This window comes from Phoca vitulina, unplaced genomic scaffold (assembly GCF_004348235.1).
Source record: "Phoca vitulina isolate PV1807 unplaced genomic scaffold, GSC_HSeal_1.0 scaffold112, whole genome shotgun sequence".
NCBI classification, from domain to species: Eukaryota; Metazoa; Chordata; class Mammalia; order Carnivora; family Phocidae; genus Phoca; species Phoca vitulina.
In genome coordinates this window covers 158,760-165,106 of record NW_022589815.1, presented here as the reverse complement: position 1 = coordinate 165,106, position 6,347 = coordinate 158,760, and the positions used below count along the sequence as shown (strand labels likewise).

Sequence of the window (6,347 nt, the reverse complement as noted above, 5' to 3'; positions counted from 1 at the left end):
CTCTTCTTTATGTATGTACATATGTACGTACGTATGTATTTTGGTCATCCGGCTTTTATTTCTGGGCAATCTTGATACTTCTCTTTACATCTCACAATTTGCATGGGAAGGGGAAGAATAATAGAGAATGTGGACCTCTTGTCTCCCACCTTAGGAGCATGGAAAGTGGTAAGTATATCCAGCTGTGATGAACAGGGAGTGGAGAGGCAATAAGGCGCCTTACGCCTGAGGTCAGATTATGGCCAACAGCCCTTTTGGCCCGAGTTCACCTCGTCAACATGAGGTCTCTATGGAATGAGCATGATTGCCTACATGGCCAGAAAACCCATAGGTCCCACTCATATGGCAGATGAGAAGGGCTGTACTCTTCCCTCCCAAGGAACTCAGACTGAATTACGGCTGGACAGGCCCACAGAAAGTAACCTGAGAGAAAGTAAAGTTGTGACACCTGCCTGTCATATTGTAGGAGACCTCACCAGCATCATAGTCCAAGAAATTCCTTACCCACTGGAGAAGAGTCCACTGGGGGAGGGCAGTCATTGAGGTAAGAGGCCAGTATTCTTTCCCATGCCACAAGGACACTGCCCAGAATCCATCCTGGGGGGCCAAAATTACTCCACCTTTTCTGCACACTGAGTTCTGGAGGTGTGATTCAGGGTTCAGGGATCCCGATTCTTTCAGGTCTGCTCAATGTGTCCCTGATGTCCTGTAAGAGCTCCCTGGTAGGCTGCTGCTGCTTCGCTTCCAGCTGGGTGATCAGGCTACTCGGGTGGGAGACATTACAGGAGATCTGGTGTTGGCACCATTGATGCTGTTTTAGATAGCCAAATCTAGCTCCTCAAGGTGGGCCAGGACGCGATACTCATGATGCTTCAAGGAGTGAGAGAGCTGCTCAAACTTCGAGATTATTTCCCTCTCCATCTGGTTCAGGCTCAAGAGTTCAGCTTGTGTCTGCTCCCCCTGTGCGCAGCGCCTCTTCTTTAAGTCTTCCAGTCTTTCCAGGTGGTCCAGCTGGTTTTGGATTTGCTCCTTTAAGCCCTCCACCACTTTCCTGAGCTGCAGCATGCTTGGCCGGTGGGCTTGCAGAAGCAGCTGCACGCCACATAGATGGGCATCTGTTCCACCTCACAGTACACCTTCAGGGGCTTGTGGTGCTTCTCCCATACACCCATCTCAGCCCCAGGCCACAATGACCACTAGGTGGGCATCTGCTTCACCAGCTGTGTCATGCTGGCTGGGTGCCAGCTGGGTCTCAAGTGCCGCCGCAAGAAAGTCTCCTGGCACTGTGAGTTCCACATGTTGGTCTCCGTCTCACCCAGCAGTGGATGAGGAATGAGCAACAGAGTTTGTCTCCACAGTCGGGCATCATGGGGTGGCAAAGTACTGTGGGAACATGGGGTACGTGGTCTCCTGTTGCAAGCAGTAGGCCATGCTCCAAGAGGCCATGGCGTGTGCCGGTGAGGGCACACTCACATGGGACCTGGCGCCCAGCTCTGCCTGGAGCCAACTCTGCAGCACACCCTCCCAAATGCCACTTCTTGGCAGCACAGGAAGGCCAGCAGTAGAGGGCTGTACCAATGCCCAGATGGCAAACACAAGCACTGGCCCCCACTCTTGCTGGCCATCCCTGTGCAGGGTGCCCCAGTAAGTGAGCATGATGTCCCACCTCCCAGCAGAGTCCTGTGGCAGCATGAGTGGGCCACCAACGTGGGCTGCCTGCTGCACTGGGGCAGCCATTGTTCGGATCCCCTTAACTTTTCTTGAAATGTTTGGTAGAATTCAGCTGTGGTCATCTGGCCCTGGACTTCTGTTTGTTGCTCGATGTTTGATTACTGTTTCAGTTATTTTTTTGCTGGTTATGGCTCATGTTTTCTTCTTGTTTCAGCTTTGGTAGTTTAGAAGTTTTGAGGAATTTATCCATTTCTTGAAATTGCCCAATTTGTTACCATATAATTTTTCATAATATTCTCTTATAATTGTTTGTATTTCTGTGGTGTTGGCTGTGATTTCTCTTCTCTCATTCATTATTTTATTTATTTGCTTTCTTTTTTTTTTCTTTTTGATAAGTCTGGCTAGGGGTTTATCAATTTTGTTAATATTTTTCAAAGACCCACCTCCTGATTTCATTGATCTTTTCTTTTTATTTTAATTTAAATTTAATTAGCCAACATAGAGTATGCCATTAGTTTCAGATGTAGAGTTCAACAATTCATCAGTTGTGTATAACACACAAGTGCTCATCACATCACATGCCCTCCTTAATGCCCATCATGCAATGACCCTATCACCACGCCAACCTCCCCTCCAGCAACCCTATTTGTTTCCTATAGTTAAGAGTGTCTCATGTCTTTTCTCCCTCTCTGATGACTTCCCATTCAGTTTTCCCTCCCTTCCCCTATGATCCTCTGCCCTGCTTCTTATATTCCACAAATGAGTGAAACCATATGATAATGGCTTTCTCTGATTGACTTATTCCACTCAGCAGAACCCTCCGGTTCTATCCACATCGATGTAAATGGTAAGTATTCATCCTTTCTGATGGCTGTGTAATATTCCATTGTGTATGTGTATACCACATCTTCTTTTTTTTTTTTTTTAAAGATTTTATTTATTTATTTGACAGAGAGAGACACAGTGAGAGAGGGAACACAAGCAGGGGGAGTGGGAGAGGGAGAAGCAGGCTTCCCGCCAAGCAGGGAGCCCGATGTGGGGCTCGATCCCAGCACCCTGGGATCATGACCTGAGCCGAAGGCAGACGCTTAACGACTGAGACACCCAGGCGCCCCACCACATCTTCTTTATGATTCATCTGTTGAAGGAAATCTCAGCACCTCCACAGTTCGTCTATTGTGGATATTTCTATTCAAAACATTGGAGTACAAGTGCCCCTTAGGCTCAATACATTTGTATCTTTGGTGTACATACCCAGTAGTACAATTGCTGGGCCTTAGGGTAGCTCTATTTTTAAATTCTTGAGGAACCTCCATACTGTTTTCCAGAGTGGCTGTACCAGCTTGCATTCCCACTAAGAGTGTAAGAGGGTTCCCCTTTCTCCACACCCTCACCAACATTTGCTGTTTCCTGTCTTGTTAAATTTAGTCATTCTAACTGGTGTAAGGTGATATCTCATTAGGGTTATGATTTGAATTTCCCTGATGACAAGTGATGTGGAGCATTTTCTCAAGTGTCTGTTGGCCATTTTTATGTCTTCTTTGGAGAAATGTCTGTTCATGTCTTCTGCCCATTTCTTGACTGGATTAATTGTTTTGGGGTGTTGAGTTTGAGAAGTTCTTTATAGATCTTGGAGTAAAGCCCTTTATCTGATATGTCATTTGAAAATATCTTCTCCCATTCTGTTGGTTGTCTTTTGGTTTTGTCGACTTTCCTTTGCTGTGCAGAAGTTTTTATCATGATGATGTCCCAATAGCTCATTTTTGACTTCGTTTCCCTTGCTTTGGCAGATGTGTATAGCAAGCAGTTGCTGTGGCCGAGGTTGAAGAGTTGTTGACTGTGTTCTCCTCTAGAATTTTGATGCATTCCTGTCTCATATTTAGATCTTTCATCGGTTTTGAATTTATGTTTCTGTATGGTGTAAGAAAACGGTCCAGTTTCATTCTTCTACATGTGGCTGTCCAATTTTCCCAGCACCATCTGTTGGTGAAGAGACAGTCTCTTTTCCATTGCATATTTTTTCCTGCTTTGTGGAAGATGAGTTGACCATAGAGTTGAGGGCCCATTTCTGTGGTCTCTATTCTGTTCCATTGATCTATGTGTCTGTTTTTATGCCGGTATCATACTGTCTTGATGATTACAGCTTCATAATATAGCTTGAAGTCCGGGATTGTGATGCCATCAGCTTTGGATATCTTTTTTAACACTCCTCTGGCTATTCCGGGTCTTTTTGGGTTCCAGACAAATTTAGGGTTGTTTGTTCAAAGACTGTGGAAATGTATATTGACAGGGATTGCATTAAATGTGTAGTTTGTTCTGGGTAGCATAGAAATTTTAATATTTATTCTTGCAATCCATGAGCATGGAATGCTTTTTCCATTTCTCTGTGTCTTCCTCAATTCTTTCATATGTGTTCTGTAGTTTTTAGAGTATAGATCCTTTACCTCTTTGGTTAGGATTATTCCTAGGTAACTTATGTTTATTAGTGCAATTGTTAATAAAATCAATTACTTAATTTCTCTTTCTTCAGTCTCATTGTTAGTGTATAGAAATGCAACTGATTACTGTGCATTGATTTTATATCTTGTCACTATGCTAAATTCCTGTATGAGTTCCAACAATTTTGTGTTGGTGTATTTTGGATTTTCCACATAATGTATCATGTCATCTACAGAGTGAGAAATTGACTTCTTTGCCAATTTGAATACCTTTTATTACTTTTTGTTGTCTGATTTCTGATGCCAAGACTTCTAGTACTATGTTGAATGACAGTGGTGAGAGTGGGCATTCTTGTCGCATTCCTGACCTAGGGGAAAAGCTCTCAGTTTTTCCCCATTGAGAATGATATAAGCTGTGGACTTTTCATTGATGGCTTTTATGATATTGAGTTATGTTCTCTCTAACCCTACACTGTGGAGAGTTTAAATCACAAAAAAATGCTGTATTTTTTCAAAAACTATTTTGGCATCAATTGAAAGGATTGTATGTTTTTTTATCCTTTCTTCTATTAATGTGATGTATGATGATTATTGATTAGTGAGTGTTGAACCACCCTTGCAGCCCAGGATTAAGTCCCCCTTGGTTTCGGTGAATAATCCTTCTAATGTAGTGTTGGATCCTATTGGCTCATATCTTGGTGAGAATTTTGGCACCCATATTCATCGGACATATTCGTTTGTAATTCTCATTTTTGGTGGGGTAGTCTGGTTTTGGGATCAAGGTAATGCTGGCCTCATAGAACCAAGTTTGGTAGTTTTCTTTCCACTTCTATTTTTTGAATCAGCTTCAGAAGAATAGGTATTAGTTCTTCTTTGAATGTTTGTTAGAATTCCCCTGGGAAGCCATCTGGTCCTGGACTCTTGTTCGTTGGGACAGTTTTGATTATTGCTTCAATTTCATTGTTAGTTATGGGTCTCTTCAGGTTTTCAATTTCTTCCTGTTTCACTTTTGGTAGTTTTTATGTTTTTAGGAATGCATCCATTTCTTCTATAATGCCTAATATTTTGGCATATAGGTGATCATAACAAGTTCTTAAAATTGTTTGTATTTCCTTGGTGTTGGTGAGGATGTGTCCACTTTCATTCATGATTTTATTATTTTAGATCCTTTCTTTTTTCTCACTCTTCTTAAATTTTTTTTATTATGTTATGTTAGTCACCATACAGTACATCATTCTTATTTGATGCTCTGTTCAATGATTCGTTATTTGCATATAACACCCAGTGCTCATTACAACACATGCCCTCCTTAATACCCATCACCTGGTTACCCCATCTCCCCACACCCCTCCCCAATGAAACCCTCAGATTGTTTCCCGGAGTCCATAGTCTCTCATGGTTGGTCTCCCCCTCTGATTTCCCGCCCTTCCATTTCCCTTCCTTCTCCTAATGTCCTCCATGCTATTCCTTATGTTCCACACATGAATGAAACCATATGATAATTGTCTTTCTCTGCTTGACTTATTTCACATAGCATAATACCCTCCTTTTCCATTCATGTCAATGCAAATGGTGGGTATTCATCCTTTCTGCTGGCTGAGTAATAATCCAATGTATATATGGACGACATCTTCTTTATCCATTCATCTGTTTAGGGGAATCTCAGCTCCTTCCACAGTTTGAATATTATGGACATAGCTGCTATGAACATTGGGGTGCATGTGACCCTTCTTTTCACTACATATGCAACTTTGGGGTAAATACCCAGTAGTGCCATTGCTGGGTCATACGGTAGCTCTATTTTTAACTTTTTAGAGCAACCACCATACTGTTTTCTAAAGGGGCTGTAGCAGCTAGCAATCTCACCAACAGGGTAAGAGGGTTCCTCTTTCTCCACACCTTCATCAATATTTGTTTTTTCGTGTCCTGTTAAATTTTGCCATTGTAACTACTGTAAGGTTGTATCTCAATATGGTTTTGATTTGAATTTCCCTGATGGCTAATAATGTTCAACATTTTTTCATGTGTCTGTTAGCCATTTGTAAGTCTTCTTTGGAGAAGTGTGTGTTCATGTCTTCTGCCTGATTTTTGGCTGGATTATCTGTTTTTTGGGGTTGAGTTTGATAAGTTCTTTATAGACCTTGGATACCAGCCCTTCATCTGTAATGACATTTACAAATATCTTCTCCCATTATGTGGGTTGCCTCTTTGTTTTGTTGACTGTTTCCTTTGCTGCGG

The 6,347-nt window shown here is 42.3% G+C and overlaps 1 pseudogene; it reads right to left on the bottom strand.

The window, feature by feature from the left end:
• Nucleotides 1–481: 481 nt before the first annotated feature.
• Nucleotides 482–1,689, bottom strand: LOC116628112 (annotated as a pseudogene).
• Between the last annotated feature and the right edge of the window lie 4,658 nt (nt 1,690–6,347).